The following is a 23,751-nucleotide window of genomic DNA, read 5'->3' as shown; positions in this document are numbered from 1 at the left end:
TGAATGTAATTTTTTTTAGGAAGGGGAAGTGCCCCCTACAAAGTTTTTTATACATATCTCGTAAACTACTAAATCTATATGAATCAAAGTATCTAGAGTAGTTTCTTTGGCCACTTCCTTATACAGTCGAAAAATGGAAGAAATCGGATTATAACCACGCCCACTTCCCATACAAAAGTTGTGTTGAAAACTACTACAAATCCTTCAATTCAATAATGAAAATCATCAGAAATCTTAAATTTCATTATAAAAATGGGTGTGGTTTCGCCCACTTTTGGGTCAAAATCCATATCTCCGATACTACTCGACCAATTCCAATGAAATTCGGTTCAAAATATCTTCCTAGCTTTCCAATGATATGTTATGAAAATAGTCCAAATCGGTTCACAACCACTCCTACTTCCCATATACCAGAACTTTGAAATCGATCTGAATAGTTTACTTAACATTATGTCAAGAAAGCACTAGTGAAGATATCGGAGCAGAACTTAGCATAAATACTGTATTTATAGTGTGACAGCCCCTTTCTAAAAATCTCCGAAATCAGACCATAAGTCACAACCGAACTTAGCCCCTTCTTACTTGTTTGCTTTTCAAAAGTTTTGTTTTGGAAAAACCCCAGAACTCTGGCACTCAAAGGCAACTAAACCCCTCTTTTGAGCCAATCGTAAAAAATCAATTTCGATGGCCCAACCTAATGTCTATTGCTTTACAAATATTATTAACTACGATTGATAGGTGTAAACTTTTGGAATGTGGATACCGCTCGAGCTTAGCGCACGAACTAAATAACCGAAAAAACCGAAAAAATAATCTTCTTGGTATTGAATGGCTCGGAGAACCCTTACCCTTGCAGTGGTCGTCATCAAAATTGGGATCTCTCATCCGAGGCTGTTGCTTCTTTTTCATTGTTTTTTTTTTTATGTGGTGGGTCCCACGTACAACCACATAAGCGGGGTTCGCTTTCTCACTTTAGCTCGCCTCCAAGCGTATGTCGATTGGCTACCCAGAGGATACTTGGTCTAAGACCGGAAGTCGTGAGCTGCTTGAGTCATATGCAAAAGAATCGTTCCTGGCCACTACCAAGTGAATGGCAATCAGAAACTTTCCTCACTTGCGTGAACTTCTACACATGACCCCATCCTCCCCGGAAAAATCTTACATATTGCCAAATGATCGGCAAAAACTGCTGACTGAGTGAAATTTGTCCAAAAAGTCGAATTTTGCAAGGCCATGACATTTTTTTTCTCTCTTTGGACAATTTGAAAATAAATCGCCAACTCAAATAATAGCACATCACAAATAGAAGTAGTTCGGCCCATATCCACACAGTTTGAGTGGCATTTTGTGAATAAAATGAAATTTGTTGGCATATATGAGCTATGGCTTTGTTCTCAAGAGTGAAATAGTTGACATATTTTTATGAACGCCGGTGTCTATAAGGGAGAAACATTTATTGTAGGTATTTATTTGTTCACATTTTTCTATTCCATATACATTTTATGTTCATATATACGAAAATTTGGTAACGCTGTGTCACTTGGCCTTTTAATTGCCATACTACGAAGCATAGCATGCGTCACAGAATTATGTGGAATTCATAAAAGCGCAAATATTCGTGTATTCGTTTAAGTGAATAAACCAAAATGTCCTTGAGTTGAGCTGCCGCTAATAACATTTTGTGGATATACCGCTTTTGCAAATTGGCAAATGGAACGAACTATTTGTACATATGTTCTTATGTACATATTTGTTCTAATTCACAGTTATTAGGTACATATTTGTTCTAATTCATCATGTGATCCAAAGTTCACGATCAATATTTGCAATGAAATTGTACTTTTAATCTAACATATCCATAGCTTACGAAACCATTTGTTTATTCAACTTGTTCTGTTTATTCTTTTGTTGAACCATATTATGTATATTTGATTCTTGATTATTGCTAAATACGTTCTTAAAAACAAGTTTAGGAAGAATAAGTAGAGAGTTAGAAACTCTGTGTTCAAGAGACATAGTCATAGGAATAACACTTAAATACACAAATCACTTATTTGCATTCTTCACTACATTCAGCAGCATACATATTCAGCGATATATAACAGTAAATTCATCGTTTTCTTATACACTCGCAACAAGTTGCTAAAATAGTAGAATAGTTGTATTCACCTAACGGTTGGTTCTAAGTCCTAAAAATAAACGAGTTAGATATACCAAACTGAACAGGGTGACCAGTAAAGTTGAAATCAGGTGCCACCCACTATTAAAAACTATTAAGTTTTTTGTACATATCTCGTAAACTACTAAATCTTAATCAACCAAAGTCTCTAGAGTCGTTTATTTTAGCCATTTCCTTATACAGTCGAACAATGGAAGAAATCCCATACAAAGTTTATATTGAAAACTAGTAAATATGCTTTAATTCAGTAAGGAAAGCCACCAGAAACCTTAAATTTCATTATAAAGATGGTGCAGAAGAGCTGTCCTCAAAATAGTATACAATTTACTATTTTAAAATGGGCGTGGTTCGGCCCACTTATGGGTCAAAAACCATATCTCCGAAATTACTCGATCAATTTCAATGAAATTCGGTTCATAATATCTTCCTAGCTTCGCAATGGCATGCTGTGAAAATAGTTGAAATCGGTTCATAAGCACGCATACTTTCCATATACCCGTACTTTGAAGTAGATCTGAATCGTTTACTTTACAATATATATGTATAGTAAGCACTAGTAAAAATACCGGAACAGGATACAAATACTGTATTTATAGTGTGGCACCGCCCTTCTAAAAATCGTCGAAAACGGTCCATAAGTTTTCAAGACCCTATATATCAAACAGAGCTTCGAATAATTTTTTTCCCTATAATATAGGTAAGTAGTTTTACAAATATTTTGAAGAAATTCAGAGGGAATATTTTTCTTCTAATAATATGTCTCCGGGCCAAAAATGAGTAAAATCGGTTCGTAACTTTTCCTAGCTCCCATACACCTAGTATTAGGGTTTTCAAACAATACATATGTATGTGAGTCAAATTGTGCGTTACATTAATAAAATTAAATTAATAAATTGCGAGAGTATAAAATGTTCGGTGACACCTAAACTTAGCCATTCCTTACTTGTTTTTAATTTTTTTTTACTTTTTAATTTTTTAATATTTTTATTATTTAGTTTGAATACTTTTTTTGGTTATATTTGAATTTGTTTGTTAATTTTACTTTTAATTTTAATTTTAATTTTAATTTTAATTTTAATTTTAATTTTAATTTTAATTTTAATTTTAATTTTAATTTTAATTTCAATTTTAATATTAATTTTAATTTTAATTTTAATTTTAATTTTAATTTTAATTTTAATTTTAATTTTAATATTAATTTTAATTTTAATTTTAATTTTAATTTTAATTTTAATTTTAATTTTAATTTTAATTTTAATATTAATTTTAATTTTAATTTTAGTTTTAATTTTAATTTTAATTTTAATTTGAATTTAGAATTTGAATTTGAATTTTATTTTAATTTTAATTTTAATTTTAATTTTAATTTTAATTTTAATTTTAATTTTAATTTTAAATTTAATTTTAATTTTAATTTTAATTTTAATTTTAATTTTAATTTTAATTTTAATTTTAGTTTTAATTTTAATTTTAATTTTAATTTTAATTTTAATTTTAATTTTAATTTTAATTTTAATTTTAATTTTAATTTTAGTTTTAGTTTTAATTTTAATTTTAATTTGAATTTGAATTTGAATTTGAATTTGAATTTTATTTTAATTTTAATATTAATATTAATTTTTAATTTTAATTTTAATTAACTTTAATTTTAATTTTAATTAACTTTAACTTTAATTTTAATTTTAGTTTTAATTTTAATTTTAATATTAATATTAATTTTTTTAATTTTAATTTTAATTTTAATTTTAATTTTAAATTTAAATTTAATTTTAATTTTAATTTGAATTTGAATTTAGAATTTGAATTTGAATTTTATTTTAATTTTAATTTTAATTTTAATATTAATTTTTAATTTTAATTTTAATTATAATATTAATTATAATAATTTTAATTTTAAATTTAATGTTAATTTTAATTTTAATTTGAATTTGAATTTGAATTTGAATTTGAATTTGAATTTGAATTTTATTTTAATTTTAATTTTAATTTGAATTTGAATTTGAATTTGAATTTGAATTTGAATTTGAATTTGAATTTTATTTTAATTTTAATTTTAAATTTAATTTTAATTTTAATTTGAATTTGAATTTGAATTTAATTTTAATTTTAATTTTAATTTTAATTTTAATTTTAATTTTAATTTTAATTTTAATATTCATTTTTAATTATAATTTTAATTATAATATTAATTATAATATTAAATTTTCTTTTAATTTTAATTTTAATTTTTTTTTTGTTTTATGAATTATATTCTCTATTAATGTGTGAAAGGTGGGATCACTATAGAACCTAAACTGTTTTAAGTTTTTTATTGCATTCTACCTAGATCTATTTTCAACAATATTTTCAAAAAGTGTGTGCAACTACAATATTTATGCTACTTAACGCTAATCCCGTGAAACATAACCTCTTTTGCCGACAAGCGGCTTATTAACTCTTTAAACTGTTTTCAAGTGTTCTCAAAAAGAAGTCGACAAACAATTGACAGAATTGTCTACTATTGTCTATACGAAATGAAATGTATCCTTTCCTTAACCATTTTTTGACAAACAAAAACGAATCCTTGCAATTCGCCTTGCAATTTCGCCTACACAATATTCCAAACGATTTAGCAATTGTAAAGGTTAAAAAAAAACAGATCAGTATCGCGGGAGGAAAGAGAAATACACAACTGCAGCGAGCCGCAGCACCTGCCCGAGGCGCCTGCGCATAGTTCAAACATTTCAACACGATCATTCGTTCCACTCTCTTTCTTTCGTTATTTGTATTGCTGTTATTTGTGTTGTTGTAACAATTATTGCATTTCTGCATTTTTTGTGCTAATAATACTCGTATCATGCGCTCCACATCTTTGTTTATTTTGCATTCGTACGCAATCTCAACAATAAAAAGGATCATTGCTTCGTCTACCACGATCGCTAGCGGCTCTTGAAGAAGCGAATCGCAGATGCTAACAAAAGGTTCTTCGTTATGAGGTAGTGAAAGTAAAGAATGTTGAAAGATTTCTGTGATTTCTTTCATCTTCGTGTGGGAATTGCAACTGCTATGGATAAGAGGTAGATAAGAGGAGAGTCTATTCTGTACTTCTTTTTTTGTATATTCAAATTTTTACTACCTTTACTATAAGGTTTCCAGCGCTTCTTAGCCCACAAAGAACGAAGTATAAGTTACTTTATCTATTATATTGTCGGTATATCTAGAAGCTAGAAGATATGAGAGAGTCTTATGAATCGCTCCTGCGATTGTTGTCGAGCCATAGAAACTTGAACTTACCGCTTGAGTTGTTTGTTTAGGAATGATGAGTCCAATTTTTTTTTTCAAATATTCTTTGTTTATGTAAAACTAATTTTAGATTGCCTTGAGCTTCAGGTAAGCATATCTAGCCTAACTGGTTACAGAAATCGAAGAGCTTTCTAATAAACATTCTCTGTTGTTGAAGTGGAGGAGACTGATAGTTATTCCTGAGCATAGCTTTTATGTTCTCTTTAGCTTTCAGTTTCTTACAGTTTCAAACAAATTCCGATTGAAGTACTTGCCATAACATAAAGTATAATACTTTCGACAGAGTATTAATAAAGTGAGGAACTAAAATGTTCTTTCTTAGGTTAGGATCTATGGCTGATCTCCAGAGGAAAACACACTTAGACATTCCGTTGTAAAACCAAGCTCATCCCCCTTGATTAGATATTCCCTTCGTGGCGCGCCCTTAACCTACTACAAATCTGCAGAGATTTCTCACTTCTATATCCGCTTGTTCGCGCGTTTGTTTAAGAATGTGAGATCCAAAAAATATTTGTCTTAATCTCTCAAAAGCGGGACATTCCATAAGGAAAAGATGGAATCATCATCTCTACATCCATATGCTTAGCCTTTACAGCTAAATGCTATACACTGACCAGCATTTGTTCAGCTTAGATGAGGCCCAACCATACAGCATGTTGGTGAGGTGTGAGTGACGTGTCAAACTTTGAAAGCCTTACAATTTCCCACGATTCCGCTGTGGCCTATCACCCAGACCAGTCGAATCCTAAAGTAGTAGTTCGTCCTTTTTGGCTCATAGTTCTATTATTTTCAGCTATGTGGTTTCTGTTCGGCAGTAGCAATCGGTGTACCTTCGGTTATGAGTTCTAAAACCAGTTGTCGCGAAAATCGCGAATGCAGTTTCTCCTCGACGAAAAGTCCTCCGGTGGTATTTCTTTGGCTTCTATGTAAAGACCTTCTCTGTTATGATAGGATTCGGGAATTTAGAGGAGGAATTACAGACATACATAAGTTTCGATAGCAGGAACCTTATTTAACTTTGAGCTTTGGGATTAGTCAGAACTTTAGTTCGTCGATTAATTGGATCTTCAGGGACAACAGAAGATGCAAAATGCGTATAAATTGTGTTGTAGTGTTGTAATTCTGTACGATGCCGACGAGTTGACCGACTTTAGTCGGATATAAATCCGAGTTCCTGTCGGTTATATAAGGCCAACTGTCGTGGGGTAACTTTTCAGCGATCTAACCTTGAGGAGTGAGGTCTGAAATAAGAGTAGATAGATAGACAACTTCAAATGTATCAGCTATTTTGAATGCTGAGTGCCTTATACGAGACTAGTTCCAAGTTTCGACGCAAACCCATAATGTTTTTAACTCTTAACGCCCGTTAAACATTATACGACTAAAGACAGAACTCTCGATGCAAAGTTGGACAAATTATAAACGGAGAAAAATGAAGTTGGCTTTGCTTTTTCAGTATAAAGCGTTCCTAACATAGTTTTCGGGATGCCGCAGTAGTGATCACCCTTGGTTCAAGGTATATTAATGTTCGCTGCGGTTACTTATGTGGATCCGACTGTTTAGATTAAGGCACGGCGTTGCGTATCTGCATAATTACGTAGTCGAATTCGAATATATACGTTAGCTATATGAATTGAGCTCGTTGCTATTGCCAGTTGCGCGAGCTCCAGCGAGCTTCAAGGCTCCGCCACTTCATCGGCAGTAATTAGCCATTCAAGGCATAGCACAAGTGTACTTCAATCAGCCAAATAGAAGCTGCGAAATAATTTATTAATTACTAGTGATTTTTGTGTTTACTAAGCAGCCGTGATGCTGGTCCTCGGTTTCTTTTTTTTTAATTTTGCGTCCACTTCCATTCAAAGTTCAGCAAATCAATCGATCGCCACTTGCATTTAAGTGACAGCCACCCCAACTCGTGTTCCGCACCTTCATTTGACCAGCGTTGCCAGCTGCATCCACCGCCCACCTGGTTTGCTTAGTTAGCTCCGCTCCAGTCTTGTTAGCATAATTACGTCTCTTATTGCATTGCGAAATAATTATTGAAATTAAATACTCAACGACGAGGAGGAGTCGTCAGCGCAATTATGCGCCAGCCATTGCCATTGCGGCCACTTCAACTTTTGTGCAACACGAAAAAGCTGCGACCAAATTAGTACTGCGCTGTGCGGTGCTGTCGAGTATGCTAAATGAAAACACAAGACGGCCAATATGAGCGGTAGGTGAGTGGGGGAAAATGTGGAAAAGCATCGATTTGAATGGCGCATACTTGTGAGGCGTACGACGAAAATAAGTGAAATGAAAACTCGGAAAATACTTGAGTTTGCTGCTCGACGACCAACGCCGCACACGCCCACTTCCAGTCTCACATAAAATCATTTCATTTCCGCCCCGGGTGGTGCCACCAAGACTGAGTTCGGGTACACCGAGGCGGTGGCACCAAGCTCCGCAGCACTCCGATACAGCCAACCTCCACCGATTTCTGACGTCATCTACCTCTTCTGCTCTCGGTTTTCTCTTTCCTCCACCAGCTTTCCGTCCTCCAGCTCCGACCCCCGTTGGAATCCACAGCGCATTGGGCGCGCCTTTTGTGTCAATTTTTCAAATTAATTGGAGCTGTTGACATTTTTTCCGCTTCACATTTTCTACCCACATTGAGTTCGCCGTAATTTTTTCCTACTGCTTTCTTTCTTTAAATACTTTTTTTCCATTATTTTGCTGGCGCTTTACCTTCTTCGCGTCAGCTCTTTACTATATATAACCAGAACTGATGACTGACACCAAGCGCACGCCTGCAGTCGGAGACATCAACGTCATTGGTGGTGCTTTGAAGCGCTGTGGCTCGGAAAGCTTTCAAAGCGAAATCAACGAAATAAAAAAACGGAAAGCTGTAGAAAAACAAATCATTACTCAGCGCAACATCAAATGAAAGCACATTTCTATGAGTGACAAAGAAAAATGAGAAAATGAGAAGAATTTGTTTTTTTTTCGAAAACAAAAACCAGAAAAAAGTCGTCACAAAAAAAAAAAAGCTCTATAGAAATTAGAATAGGCAAATATGGAACCGCAAGCTGGCTGAGAAAGTTGAATTGGCACTTCACTTCGTTGGCGCAGGGTTGCATGTGATTGTGTGTGCTTGAGTGCAGGCGAAGAAATACCAGTGACTTTTGTCGCTTAGACGGGTGACATGAATTTCAATTTATTTAATGAGTCGCAGCGCGAACAATGGAGGCGCATACAATTGTGTAAGGAATTTTAGGAAAGTTAATGGCACGAAGTCACGTTGAAGAGGCGGTAATGTAGGAGACCGACTGGGTTTTAATTGCTGAACGGTACGAAAAGAACTTTGCAGTATGTGGACCTGGTTTCTTGGAGGTTCTTTAAGGACCGACAGTGAAAAATATTGTCCATAGATAGGGAACTGTTGCATCTACGACTGGATGATTTACTGAAATGATAAAATGTCTCACAAAAAGCACTCAAGAGAAAGTTCTGAGTGGAACACCTGACACTTCATCTTCCAATATTTTGCGATTAAGCCTCAATCAAGTTTTGTCAAATAACGTGGTTTTCTCGACCAGAATCTTTAAGATGCTCAAAATTCGAGGGGTTCTTAGCCCCGCGTCAACTATTTTTGTAGGGTAAAGCTGATTTTTGTTCCTCAAAGTCGTCAACTTAACTCATGTTCAGGAAAAATAGTTATATAGAATAAGTGACGTCCCCATTCCCGATAGTTCTTAATCGGCTTCGGGCGACTGCCAGAAATCTGTATCCAAGATTGGCAATTCCGAATCATATGTACCGGTAGAGTCGAAATCTAATTTACTATATATGGATTAAAAGATCGGATACTATAGCTGGGAGTAGGAAGTCAGATTTATGAGTCTTTAAAAAGAGTTAATCATTCATGAAATCTCTAACTCTGTTAAAAAAAAGCTTATATTTCTTCTGAAATCACGGATGTTAGTTCTTAATGGTTCTCAAAGAGGTTCCATCGGAGTTATGTGAAACTAAGGTACCAAAAATTGAATCTAAAAATCCACGATAGAGCAGTCTATTAAGATCAGCTACAGATTTATGTTGTAGGAGCAATCCAGTTGGTACAATATTTGGTGTATACAATCCTCAGGGTTCCATAACACAAATCGAAGCTAAATTTTGTTAGAAAATGGAACTATTGAAACTTTCTATATCTTTCAGGGTAGGCGGATATCTGCGAGTTGAAGAGAATAAAGTGAGTCGAGAAATATTTTGAACTGCATTGAATTATGTGTTTTAAAAATGTTTTTGAAGAAATTTTGGTTCGAATCTATAGTGAATCCATAAACCCATGTATTTCCAAGTATTTTTTTATCTTATTGTACAACTCATTAACACACTGTACGACACATTAGTACCTAAGTCGCCATGTCACCAAATTGTCAACTAACCAATCGACAAACAAGACACTTCGACCACCAACCAACCAATATACACACAGGCCAACGTGCCTAACGACAGTCCTAACGGATTAGTCAACCCTAAGCAACCCTCAAATGAGTTTCATAAAAGCCAGACTAATACATATGGATGTGTGTGTATGTGTATGAATTGAATACATATTTCGTTGAGAAGTGTGGAAAAAAAATGTCGCCGCCATGCTTGAAATGTGGGCAGGCGTTTAAGAAGTGTTTAGGGGACCAATATACATATATTTTTTGATATACAAAATTTTGGAAATGTGCGATTTACTTAAGTCTTTTCAATGAATATTGTTTCGATTTCAATAATTATGAATTTCAATAGTAAAAACTTAAATAAATACTTAACTAAATACTTATGTACTTAAGTAATTTAATTAAATATTTTTCGTTTATTTAAATTACTAATGCAAAAAATTTAAAAATTAATGATTTTTCTTTTTTTTGAATGTGAATACTTAAGTAAATCTTATTGTACTTAAGTAATTGAATTAAGTATTTTGTATTTATTTGAATTAATAATGCGATAAATTGAAAAATTTTCTATTTTGCTTCGCTATTTAATGTATGTAAATACTTAAATAAATACTTATGTACTTAAGAAAATTACCTTAGTATTAACGATTAAGTTTGAGAAATAGTAATTCAAATTTTAATCAATCAGGGTATTTGCTGCTGTAATTTACATAACTTATTTCCCTTACGTACCCCATTACACACCATAAAAGTAGTTGAAATCGGATAATAACCACGCCCAGCATCCATACAAAGGTTAGGTTAAAAATTACTAAAAGTGAGTGAACTCACTAACGAAAACCATGAAATTTTACACTAAATTTTACAGAAAAAATGGCAGAGAAGAGCTGCACTCAGATTTTTTTACAAAATAGAAAATGGGCGTGGACGTCAACAACAACCATATCTCAGGAACTACTCAACCGATTCGAATGAAATTCGGTATATAATATTTTCTTGACCCCCTGATAAAGCGGATACAAAATGGGCGAAATCGGTTCACAACCACGACTACTTTCCTTATAGCTCAATTTTGAATTCCATCTGATTTCTTCACTTTATGAGATATACATAAGGAACCAATGAAGATAGCGGAATACAACTTTACATAAATAGTGCATATGATCTCTGGCTTCAATTGTCGAAAACGGACTATAACTTTTCAATGCCCGGGATATCGAAATTGAAGAATTCAGTGCCTAATTTTTCACCGATAATATCGTTAAATCTTTCAGATATTTTGATGTAATTCAGAGTGAATGTTTTTCTTCTAATATTTTGTCTCTGTGGCAAAAATAGTCAAAATCGGGTCATAACTTCCCTTAGCTCGCATATACCTAATTATAGATTTTTCAAACTTCCGGTGGGCTTTATTCCGTATATATAGGTTAATATGTGAAATATCTTACCAAAATTAAGCGAGCGTATAGTCTTGAAAATAGTGCACCTTGGTGGTGAAAATGAGTGAAATCAGTTCATGAATGACCTCAGTCCTCATATACTATATATGATGATTTTCGTTATTCTATTGGACTTTATGCCGAATATATGGGTCAAATTGTGTGTTAACTCAATAAATGCGAGAGTATATGTATAATTTTCCATTACACCCGAACTTAGTCTTTCTTTACTTGTTATATATTCGATATGCATATGCATTTGCTTAAGTACTTAAGCATTTAAGTTCACCACTTAAGCACTTCTTCGAAATCATCATCTACATACGACAAATAGCTAGCAAATACTTGAACTTTGACCTGTCAGGCGCAACAAATATGCACAAAGCTGCTGTCAAGACTTAGTTGCAGCATTAAGGAATTAGCAAAAAAGCTAAAAATCTTACAAATTAGTGTCGTAGCAAAGCAGTGATTGCAGCATGCCACATATTAGTGCTGCAACGGCAGTGCTGCCACATTTGCATTTGGGGGAAGTATTGCATTGGTTTTCTTATATTGTTGTTGTATTTTTTATTTTTATTTTTTTGTTGTAATTTTTCATATACGCTTGCACACTCGAGCAGCTGTTGGTGGCCGCGCAAGCGAAAGAAAACAAAAAATGCTGTGTAATTAGACAAAATGACATGTTGTAACGCATTCGAGTGTAAGCAGCGATGCATTTAAGCATTTACCTAAGTACTGGCACATACATACTTAAGTGCATATGCTGAAGAAATCTTTTAAATCTTTTTTTATTAACACATACATTGAAAGTCGTCGCTGGTACGCTTGGGGTGTTAGGCGGAGCATGCATATACACACCCTCATGCACTTAAGTTTGCTTATAAGCACACATGCATCAATCTGGCCCACTTCAATTTATCAGCTTGCATTGACAAAGTCACTCGTTTTGCTCCCTTCGGTATATATGCATCTAGAACCCTCTATATACATATATAGTATATAACATATACCAATTTTTTTTCTCTTCGCCTTTGTTGCTTGCGCTCAACTCTTCAATGCTTTTACTGTGCTTATGTCATGCCAACGTCTGTCCTAATGATGTTGTTGTCATTGCACTCGAGCCTGTCAAGCATGTTGATGAAAGCCTATGACAATTGTTGAGCACTCCGCTTGGCTTAAGCTGAAAGCCCAAAGGGGTTGTGTGGATGGATTGCGGACGTGTGTGTGTGTTTCTGTGGGAATAAAAAAATATATTTTTAAATGAAAAAATCAAGGAAATTGAAGATTAAAAGTTGTGGAAGAAATGGCGTAGCCTAGTTGGAGGAAAAATGTATGAAATCCGCGGGGAAGGTCTGCTGTGAATTTGCTTGTATCAATTATAGACCGACTATAACTTTCTTAGCTAACTTTATTTTTTCAATCTTACATTTTAAGTGCTAAAAGACACCACTTTCTAACCAAGATTTACGTGGAGATGCCATTGATTTCCGTTTGAGTTCCAAATGAATATAGAAACCATAACATGTTTTTTTCACCTCTTGATATTTCCAAAGCCGCATAGTTTCCATTTTCATTTCTTTTCTCATGTAATATCCGAGACTTACGATTTAAAGTCTTCTTAGACCACTTTTTTCTCGAATTGGACATTTCACGGCTTAAGCGCTGTATTCGAGTCAAAATTTTCGTGAGAACACCACTCGCTTCCACTTCAATTAGTATTTCCAAAATTTCCAAAACTGAAAAGACGAAGGCCTTTTCTCTCATGGCAGAAATTCTTCAGTTCAAGCTCGAATATTCTACGAAAACTAAGTGCGTCATATTTAATCTCTACTTGGATTTTGCAAAGCTGGGAATTTCTGTATCTTATGGGGACACAAGTTGAAGCTAGCGCTTTAAGGATGCCAAAATTCAGTCAGTAACTACTCGTACAATTGGAGCTAATGCAAATATATCTTCCAATCTCGGCTCATATTTCTTTTCTTGATGTTTCGAAAGCTGGATAGCTTCTTTCCAAAATTTTATTCGAAGATTCCATATGAAGGTTTCTCCTTACCAACCCTGAGGTGATCCTGAACATAATAGGCTCGGCGTGAGCCACCTGTTAAGGTTTTGAGCTTCAAATTGAATCTGCCCCGCACATTGTTTTCAAACATTAGTTGTTTCGTATTGAGCCAAAAGAGGTCCACAAGTGATTTCTTTTTAGTTATCTAGGAAAAAATACAGACTTGTTTATCCATCTTATTTCGATCCGTATTGACTTTCTTCGATAACCTCAGGCTCAAAACTCAGAGAGTGTTTGATTGGTTGACTTCGATTGCTTAAAATCCAGCGGCCGTAATGAGATGAGGTATTCATTCATATAAGCATACTCAGGTCTTATATATTGCCGGTGTTAGAGTCTTCACTGAGTCTTGTCCCGTTGTGTGAGGGATCCATTTTCGCTGCGATCTCTCTAAAGAATCGCTATTCAGCGATAGTGACTGTGATCAGTCTCTATATGCTCTAGGGTATCTTCTCTTCTGGCTTTGTCATACTAGACTCAATCGACTTCGTTGACTAACTATAAGTGTTTTGGGTAATCCGGCTACCTATAGTGGTCTCTTTAAATTGTAAAGCGATAATTTCCAGTTTTCGAGAATCCGTCAGTTTTTGTGTTCCAATCTATATTTTCCACAGTCAATTCGACGAGCCGTTCCCAAGACAGTCGGTTCTGCGAAATCGGAAAGGTCGCAAATCAAAATTTTTGGCCGAAGACTGCTAATTTCGCTAAGACATTCTACTTCTGAAATATTGTCTATTATTATCTACAATAATAACAACAGAACTGTCGAGTTACTCAGTTTGGTTGATACGAAATTTGTATGTTTATTCGTGTTAGATATCCAAGTTATAGTATAACTGACGTTTTTAGAATTGTTCCATGAATATCTATTCTATATATAAGTATATATTTACAAACATACATACATATAAGCGATATATTAAGCATATAAGCCCCCATCACACACAAGGCTCATTTCTATTTGGTCTCATAGGAGTTGATTTGCTCTCATTACTTTTTATCCGCCTTGTATACGACAATGACAATAACAACAACAACAAATCGTTGCCAGCTTTTTGTCATCATTTCACTGCATTTTCCTTCGTTGTATGTTATTTTGATTCATTTTATTTTTGTTGTAATCTTTCCACGAATTTCTTTCAGCAAATTCTTAAGTTAGATTTTCAATATGTTTTTTCTGAAAACTTTTGCGCCTGTTTGGGGCTTACTTTGCGCTACTTTTGTGTGTTAAAAATACAAATCCAAGCGTAAAGAAAAAGCGCAAAAAAAGGCGAAGAAGATGCTAAATGTGGGCGAAGGGATGACGTGAGGTATGAAGATGAAGCTTGGCAAAGTCAATACAAGAATATATGTGAATATAGGAGATATAGGGATACAAGTACAGTTAGTTACTTATATTTGTATGTATATATGTATCTGGTTTATTAATATTTACTTTCTTCCACTGACGGAAAACACTATTTTTCGTTCATCCAAGATATGTATGTCGGTCTTCCAAATGTTCAGCGTGAGTTCATGTCACTCCAAAATCATCTACTGCGTAAGATAGCAAAGTTCTCTGACGCATTTTAAAACACGTGTCGCGCATTTTTAAAAATAAATAAAGGAAAGAAGGAATAAATCAATAATCTACTCGAAATTTTATGTTAGTTTGACGTATGAAGCAGTCGTATGGTCTATTTTCGGTCAAACACGGGTATTTTTCATCCACCGCACTCAAAATATACCAAATTTATTTAGGCAATGAAGGATAAGTCATTTGTTTTGACGAGGGAAATCGTAAATAATGATCTCATATTGGTGAAAACCAACTTGAGATTTCTTCAAAGACATCTCCCTGCTGACGACTTTTTGAACTCAACTGACGGCTAGTGCAAATTTTTGGTTTGATGAACCAAAAGTACCCGATGTTTTACGCACAATTCCTCGAGGTTTCAAGACTAAATGAACTGCTTGTCGGATTATGAGATGAAAGTCTGTATTTCCATATAATTAATGTCAGATACCTCTGGATCTACGGGATCTCATGATCCAGATCCGTCTATTCTCATGACACCGTGGTAATTCTAGCTGGGGAGTCTAAGCCATCTTCCGTCTTGTATATGTATACGCAAATCCAGTAATCTCTAGGCCTAATTTCAATCCTATGTCGTATGACTTTGTAAGTTCTTTTAGTTTACCAACGCGACAATGATCATCATTTATCCTGCTTATTTCAATGATATTTTCTCACATTAACTCATTCTCATTTACCCTAAAACAGTGAATCAAACAAAACAGACGGTTGTCAAGAGTTTCGCTATTTTGCGAGAATATAATCACTTTAAGAAGGAACGATATGAATTTTATGTTTTGAGGTCTATCACCAACTCGGTTTCTTCAGATTCGTTAAGTTTACCAGCAATTACTAATGGTAAATCATTGAAAGTTAGGATCGTTTTTTGTTTGGTATTTGAATATTCTCTTCTGATCTAATATGGCCCTTACTTGCTGATAATCCGTCTCCAATATAAAGTCAGCAGAATCTGAAAAGTTTGTATGTTGTATTTATGTCTCTGAAGCCCGACGATTCTAAAAAGACGAGACTCTCGAGTTCTTGTAAGTAGGTTCTTGTGCAACTTCAAGATTACAATTTCCGTTGGTTATACTTTCTGCCTTGTTGAGATAAAGGCGAATATTTTTGGAGGAACTCTGGAACTCTAATCTAATAAGAATATTGTAAGATGGACAGCGCTGGGCACTTAGGACTCTAGCGAAACTAATATGACATACGAAGGTCTCTCGGATTTCTTTTTATGGATTTTGATCGTTTTCTGTTTTTATACGACTCTTCGAAGCTATTATCTTTGGATATGGATTGGATATGGAGGTAGTGGATACTAAAGCGCCCTCATCATGGAAATTTTAATGACTGAACTCAATTTCATATTATGAAAATGCTTCCTAGATTGTTCCCCAGAGTGGCTTCTGAGAAATGCTAATGCATTTTAGGGTTGCCAAATAAATTGAATATTTATCCAATTAAGAGCTCTTCAAATGCCGACGGAAATTTGTTAAAACTTCAGTGTTTGAATTGATGTCTGAAGACTGGGGCTGTTTTTGCAAAACAACAACAAAAACAACAAGTCTTGTGTACATAGTGAGTGACAGCCATATTTAATTTTGAATTTTACATTTTTCATTGCGCTTAGGGTGCTAAAGAACTCATTTAAATACCTTAACGGTGTATATATGTGTGTGTATCATGCATATTTATAGCTGCACATGCAAATATCCGCATATCAATTGTCAAAGGATTTACTGAAGCGTCACTTAACACTACCACCACCGGCCGCTGCTGCTGACGCGTACGAAGGCGTAAACAATGTCCTAACAAGCACACCACACAGCCTCAGACTTAACGGTGTCTATTACGGATTAGCGTATTGCGCATATTTAACTGTACACAATGATGGTTGCCAAAGTTATTTGTGCCGGCAGAAGGGTCCTTTCCGCCCTTATTGGTCGCTTATGTACTTAAGAGTGGCACATAAGTGTAATATAGATGTACCATATCTGTATGTATGTCTGTGTGTATCTAGTAAATATGTATGACGCACATCTCATCACTAACGGAAATCAAACAGACAGGACTAGTGAACCAAGCGGAAAAATAATGAAAACACATTTGAATGACGCAACAAAAGGCAGATCAGATTTGTTACAATAGGCACGCAAACCAACATACGTATAATATATACGAATATATATACATTTCGATGCTTAAATACATATATATTATATGCGTCAGTCATGTGAAGACATAGTATCATTGTATGCTCAATTGGAACCGGGGGATGTTGTAAGACAGCTTCCTTATTGTTATTGTTGTTTTAGTGGCACAAAATTACAAATTAAGAGACAAAATATATACCTATTTCCATGATGGAAAGCTCTCTTTATTCGATAACCTCAGAGTCCTTAAGGCACTTACTTCCTTAGATCCAAAATAACGAACTCTGGAGCTCTTAAACCCATATTTCCCAAAGCTAATTTGAAGTCAAACGAATTGAACCGAATTTAATGAAATTATTTACCTCAAATCCCGTTGATTTCTATCGCAAGTTGAGAAAATATAAGGTTCATGCAACTCAAGTTCAAGAAACTAGTAGAAACTTCTCCGCCTTACGCTCCGGTGCATTTCCATATGAAGTAAAATAAAATATAAAAAAAGTTTTAAAGTCTACGGCCTCTAAAACCGGTAACGATACTTTGAGAAGTTCGAAAGTTTCAAAAAGTCTCAAAGGCCGAACGATTTTCACCAATGAATGGTTAGGTCCTGGACTGCAGTACTCCGCTCTGGGTGTGAAAACATGTTAGGTCCTTCATAGGTCTCTTCGATCGTTCTCCCATGCGATCCTTAAAACATTATACCATTCTTTGAGGAGTTCAAGTTTCAAGTAATAATTATTAACTTGGCGAATTCCTTCAGTACATACATATTCAGTCCCCTATCAGAGATGCTTTGATTTAGCAGTCCTACTCATCTTATTGATATGCCTGAATAATTATGCCAAAGCAGAACGAGAATCCTGTGGATCGGCATTCAAGTTGGATCCATTCGCTGACCAGCTGTAGACACAAACTTACGACGAACATGCCTTATTAAAAGCTTTCTTATCTTGAAAAACTTAGAGCTCTGAAAGCAAGAGAAATTAAGTATTTTAAAGCTCAGGATTTAATATTAATGTCGACTTCGCGAATATAAGCTCTACTTCCATGGCCGAATGAGCTTAAAGTGGAGATCAATCACTCTAAGGAAGCTAGAATTACCACCATCACATCGATAGAAAAAAGAGAACAGCGAATAATATTATAATAGACGGAATGAACTGAACTGCTATCCGTTTAACAATTCCTTCAACAATTGTCGTGTCAACGCTCATCTCAAGCTCTTAAAAACTTCGACTCAGAACTTATCGTTCCAATCAGGGTTATGCCGTCGAAGTAGCAGCCCTTGGCCGGATAAAACCCGCGTCAATTCCAGTGGCGTAGGAACGGCTGTTATATTTTCAGATGGCGTTCTGAAGCTACATTGGTGGAAGATGAAGTGCATTTCCGACTCTGAAGGTACCCTGAATCTCTCATTGGGAATCACTTTGACGGACGTCGTTTTATCTTACCATCCTGATAATGTTAAGCCCACTTTGGAACCACGGATCCACTGAAGCGCCGTTTAGTCTTATCTTACCATGGTCCAAAAGATTCTAGTCTTACTTACTTTAGTTTGTTTAGATATTTTAATATATAAGTACACGAGTCACGTGCGATCTCGGTTTTTGAGAGCCTCTAGTATTACTCGGTCTTAGAACATGTGTTTTCGGATGGATGAAGATCTTCTCGATCTGAATTGATCTGGAGGACAGTTTATGAATGTAATTTCTGCCGTCAACATCCTTTTAATGTACATTTTTTGAGGAGTTCACTGAGAGAATTGCGACTAGTATTAACTTTTTCAGTCAAAATATTAAATTCTTGCTGAAATTGGGATGAAATAGGTCAATAGACAGAAGCCTTTAGTAATTTTATTCCAATCGAATTAAAAATTGTGTTAGTCCAGTTAGCGAGTTCCAACATTATAGCCTTTAACCCGCCTTAATACAGCTAAAAAGCCGTTCCATTAAAGCCTTAAACCCCAAAAGCTCACGACTTTCCAACAACTTTAAATCTTATATGTATATATTTTACAACCGTCGAGAAACTTTAAAAAATTGCATTTAAGCGCTGCCTATTTTTTTAATCCAACATAATACTATAAATCCGTAATAAATACACGCATGCTTCAGTGATTCACAAATACTTTTTGCATATTTGTAGGCGCTTAAAATAACTTCTAAATGCCCCGTGAATGGATTCGTTGCACTTCAACACGCTTGCAAATTGCATTTGAAATTCAAATTGAATATTTTTCGCTATTTTGTGCGGATTTGCAATGTTTATATATGTATATATACAAATATATATATATTTATATATTGTATATATGCCATTCTTTCCACCCACTAAAATATGCAACACGTTACGGTTATTGCTTAGCGCTTGATACGAATTCAAAAATTGGCGCATAGAAATTGCGCCACTAAAAATACACGCAACAAAGTACTTTGTACTTGGCACAGAAAAAAAAATGTTCAAAACAACAAAAGTATTTCATAGAAAAGCCGTGAAATTTCTAAAATACGGATTTTCTAATATTCTCTAGATAAACCTAAAAACAATTGCATAGTAAAATGCATACGTTCCAATGCAAACATTTTGGTTATGGAAAAAAATATATTTGCAACAAAAAATCGTAAGCGCACAATTGCGAGTGGCTTAGGTATAGGGTTGCCAGAGTTTGCAATTATTCCAATGAAAAGCCGAAAACGGAGGATTGCTGATGCTGAATAGAGTAGGACATTTTGGTATTTTAGCTGATTAGATATGGACTCTGAGTTTTGAAATATATCCCTCAGTACCTGCCCTTCTAGTGTTTCGCTCCTACAATTTCGAAAATTTCTCTTCATCTTAAGTTGATCATTACCTAATGACCATTAAATGTGATCTAAAGTTCTCTATCGCCACATTAATTAATGCTTCAGAGAGAAACCAAGTCCAATGTTTAAATATATGTTTCATTGAGAAAAACACTTTTTGACCTGAATATGTTAGATCATCAGTATCAAAAAGTATTTATAATTATGGATGTTGGCTGGAAAGGTAGTCTGATCCCGAGAGAAAATGATTTCTAGAATCGGTCAAATAAGAATCGGGAGATATCTAAAGAAGTCTTTCCTTTTCTTTCTTCATGGCTGAATGCCAATACCATCGGCCCATCTCGTAATCGTCGTGCGCCAATGGGATTCCCTCTTGTGTAGTTACTATTGATGGGTTGATATGGTTTATCGGTAGGTCTGGCTCTCTAAATTTATATTATTGGATACTCTTCTTGTTCTTGTTCTTGTTATATAGGCAATAAACATACTCTGTTCAGTATTTTTAAGAATATGGGCTAGTTATGGGACGGTCCAGGAAGTTAGTTGTTTCGACGGTGTCAGACTGTAGAATGAGTAATGTTAGCAGGATAATAGTGAGGACAAACGAGAGAAATACAGCGTAAAAGAAAAGGCTAAAGAGAGAAATAGAGTTAGCAATATTGGTTGACACTTGCCTGTCATCATTTGTCATTCCACAACTCCATATAGAGCTCGGGGACGCCTACTTGAAGTGATGACCTCGACTTCCGACCAGAGAACGATGTGAGGATATCCTTTTATGTGAATTATCATTGCCTTATGACGCAGATAAGTTGTAGATTTCCTAAAACTAGGATTCTAATAGATCAATGAGGTTGCGATGAGATTCAGAAACTTATTAAGACGTTTCCTCGTGGTTACCAAGCTTAATCACCGTTTTTTAGAATTTAATCATGTTGCGTTTGCAACAATTATCCAACCCTGCTGGAACGGAAAGAGAATTATAGTTATCGTCAAGGTTATCTAATGGGAGGCCCAGGAAACGTGCTGTTTCGATGGGTTCACACCAAAGGAAAAGGGATGTTAGATGAGTTTGGGTTGCAAAGAGGTGACTCTGGTTTCATGTGGCAACTCGAGCTCTTCATCTTCTGTAAGTGGTGGTTTGACTCCAAGGACGCCATTCACTGGGAGGGAGGCAAGGAAGATGTTGATGGTTCCACCGTGAATGGCGTTCAAAGCGTGTGGATTCCATCATCTTATTTGTTGCTGTACGGATGCATTGTTGAAATTGTTGTCCCGGACATCTGAGATCAACTTATGTCACTGATTTCGAAGTTTCTGGGTTATTACAGATCCAGTTCAAAGCTCGATAACTTATATGGATTGCTATAGGGCAATAGGAACTCAATTATTTTTGTTTTTGAAGAAGTTCGTCTAATCAGGCTTTCTGAGCTTGCAGTAGACAATGTTTGATATTCGCTTCCATAAAGGTCTGGTTATTACACTTATCCAATCTTCTATAAATTTGTGCACTCGGTTCCTAGACGGTTCGATTATTCAGATTTTTCGCGTCTCTTGCAAAAGATTCTGTTTGATACTTGATACCTAGAACTTTCTTGATAAATTGAGCGTCGTCTGGGGATGGTTGGTTTGGTCGAAACTAGCTCTGAATATATATATAGCGATGTTCTGTAAAAAATTGGCAAATATTGAGAAGGGGAATATTTCGGTTCCTAACTCTTCAAAGATCACAACGCAGATCATATTAACTTTTATGTGGATCTGTTTGATCTGGAAAGCAGGTTTTGGAGTAATTTTAACGGAGAAAGAAAATATTTTTAAAATTTATGAAATTTTGAAATATTTTTGAATTTTCCAAAATTTTTAAATTCAAATTTTTAAAATTTTCAAATATTTTTAAATATTTTCTTCCACAAAAATCTGGCAACTCTGTCACAAAAACTAACAGCACCTCCGCATGCAGCATCGTTACTCACACCACAACAATATTTTCGTTCATATTTCATCATGTTGCCGCCGATTGGTTTTGTTCAATGCCAAATTGCCTGGAAGCGTTTTAATCGGTCAAAAACAATTTTGTATGTAAATGTACTCATATATGTATATATGTATGTACGCTATGCATGCAGGTGTGCTTCTGGCTGTATGCATATGCATGTGAGTGTGTATATGTGTGTGTGGCTGTGCTTTGTTTTTGTATACGCCACTTTTTCGCAAAGCTTTTATTATAAGTTTTTATTTCATGCAAACGCGGCAATGAAACAAAAGCACCGTTTGAAAACATTGCAAAAGTACATACATACATACAACATGCATACGTTGATTGATTGTTGTTGTTGTTATTGCTTTTATTGTACAATATAGTATTTATGTAGTGTTGTAACAGCGGTTTGTAGTTAAAGGTGCAACAGCTTATGGCAAATGCGGCGTTGCCATGAATTTTCGGCTACTCAAAAATTCGTACACGAAAAAACCGCAAAAAAATGTTTTCAAAATAAAATTGTCCGTTATATTGGTGAAATAATGTAAATGAAAAATATGTAAATTTCGTATTGGCTGCGCAGCAAAAGCGATTTTTTAAAGGTAGCACAGTTTAAGTGCTCAAAAGTTGTGTTTAATTAAAGCTTTTAAAAAGCTAACTGTTCTAAATGTTTCGAAATTAGATTTAGGGTGGGTGAAGCGTGGGTATTTCACTATTTGTTCCATCATTTTTAGTTTATGATTAAAATTTGAAGTTGGGAAAAATATTTGTATGGCTATAAATTTTCCGAAAAAGTAAAAATTTTGTAAGTAATAATTTTAAAATGCTTATTAATATTAAAAAAAAATCTAAATTAAAAATACAAATTATTATTTTTTATATTTAAATTTTTTGCTTTTTGTTAATATTTTTTCGTTTTATTTCTGTTAAAAAACTTATTTATACAAAAAAAAAATATTTAAAAAATTAATTTAAACAAATTTTATTTTTTCTTATTAAAATATATATTGATAAAATAAAATCAGGTTTTAAGAAATGTAAACTTTTTATATCTTTTAAATATTTTTTTAAAATTGATTTTAATATTTTATAATTTTATTTCTAAAAATTTATTATTGTATATCAAATAAAAGTTTGTAGTTTTTTATTTTTTTCCTATATATAATTATAATATAATATTAAAAATTTTTTTAAAATATTTTAAATTGGAATTTTTAAAAATTTTTTTCTTAAATTAAATTGATTTCTATTATTTTTTTTATTTTCTGAAAAGTTTTAATATATATAAAAGAAGAATAAAAAAAAAATAAAATAATAATTTTAATAAATTCTAATTGTTAATATTAAGAATTTATTAATAATTTAAAATTGTTGTAAATTAAGTTAATTTTTCTTTTTTTTTTCAATCTAAATCTTCACCTATAAAAAAGTAAACATTTAAAATCAATATATGAATTTTTATAAAATTAAATTTTTTTTGTAATTTTATTAATTAAAAATGCCATATTTATATTAAAAAAATTAAACAAGTAAGGAAAGGAAAGCTCGGGTGCAACCGAAAATTTTATACTCTCGCAATTTATTGAGGTATTTTTTTTATTTTTTATTATTTATTTTATTAAAATAACACACAATTTGACCCAAATATTCGGCATAAAGTCCAATAGAATAAGGAAAATCATCATATACGAGTACGAGGGCTGCTATATATATTTCTGGCCTAATAATGAAAATAGGAATATTTATCAACGAAAATGGTTTTTTTGTTTTTCAAAATATTCTCCATCAAGATTTATACACTTTTGCATTTTTGCGCTCAAACCAATTTTCGAAGCACTTTTTTTGAGCCTTTTTTGAGCG

At 33.9% G+C, this 23,751-nt stretch overlaps 1 protein-coding gene across 3 annotated transcripts in view; it reads left to right on the top strand.

Annotated features, from left to right (window-relative positions):
- The window catches only part of LOC128922326 (uncharacterized), a 323,101-nt gene that overhangs the window by 62,622 nt on the left and 236,728 nt on the right, over positions 1 to 23,751 (top strand). The window lies entirely within an intron of this gene.

The sequence above is a fragment of the Zeugodacus cucurbitae genome, chromosome 5, assembly GCF_028554725.1.
Source record: "Zeugodacus cucurbitae isolate PBARC_wt_2022May chromosome 5, idZeuCucr1.2, whole genome shotgun sequence".
NCBI lineage: Eukaryota > Metazoa > Arthropoda > Insecta > Diptera > Tephritidae > Zeugodacus > Zeugodacus cucurbitae.
This window is presented reverse-complemented; position numbering and strand designations above follow the sequence as displayed.